Here is a 1304-nt window from a genome sequence, read left to right on the forward strand (position 1 = left end):
CTGTTTTGGTAAGGACTACTGGCAGAACCTGCAAGGGGTATAACAAATTTGGAAAGGTAATCATTTTGCTCTACCTAAATAGGACAACTGTAAGTATTGCCAATCATTCAATAGCCAATCATCCAATAGTTGTATCTATAACCAGATCCGGATTTAGACCTCATGGGGCCCTAGGCAAGATACTAGTTTGGGGCCCCCTCCCTCAAACAATACATAGCACTATATGTGAGTTCCTGATTCATGCCCTTATATAATTTTTTTGTTTTCCCTCCTTATATTCAACTTTTTAAAGCTTTAAACATTACGGACATTAAAACATTAAGGCCTGAATTCAATTAGAAGCGAAAAGTCCGCTGCCGAACTCCTCGCCGTCATTGCTGGTTTTATGTGCGAAAAAGTATTGCACCCGTCCCAACGTATCCCCGTATTCAATTCCAAATCGGCGAAAACGGGACCCGGCGAAACTCAAGCAGGCGAAAAGTCCTGTTGTTTTTGGGGAAATCAGCCTGACACCCCCAAAAGATGCTCTGACTGAAGTTATTTGGGGTCTTTGAATGGTCTCAATAGGTGCAAGCATATTTTTAAGTTGCTAAAGTCCAGCATTAAAAAGCACCAAAAAATGCACCTTCAGCACCTGGAATCAAAAATACACCTCCCCATACTTGCAGACCCACCCAAAGGCTAGTTCGCTAGTTTTTTTAATTTGTACCTCACTTTGATTTTTGTCGCCCATTTTTTTAAAGTGCTTTTTTGGGGTGTCCTTTGTGGGGACTTTTGATGGAGTTAGTGTCAGCGATGGGGGGTCCAAAGGGTGCAGGGTTGGTCCCGCAACATTGCACCCAAAACCCCAATTCTGCACTTTTTTCCACCATGTATTCATAGGCTAAACTTTTTCGCCCATTGCATTGCGTTATCACGCCTGTGGAAAGACGCTACAATTGAATACGGGGATGAGTTGAAACCGGCGAAAATGACGTCATCGGCGAAAAAGTATCGCCGGAACGGACTTTTCGCTTCTAATTGAATGCGGCCCTATAATGTAAAATGAAAACACAGTGCAAAAATAATATATATATATATATATATATATATATATCTCCATGGGAATGATCCATTCCCTATATAAATATTGACATTGTAAGAGCTGTGCATATATCCAGTAGGTGTCACTAGGTCAAGTCTTGACCTAGTGATCCCTACTGGATATATAGTTTTTACAATATCACTAGAAGAGAAAACAAATAAATATATATGTATATATATATATGTATATATATATATATATATGTATATAAAACTATTGC

The sequence above is a fragment of the Taudactylus pleione genome, unplaced genomic scaffold (assembly GCF_031769625.1).
Source record: "Taudactylus pleione unplaced genomic scaffold, aTauple2 ptg000487l, whole genome shotgun sequence".
NCBI lineage: Eukaryota > Metazoa > Chordata > Amphibia > Anura > Myobatrachidae > Taudactylus > Taudactylus pleione.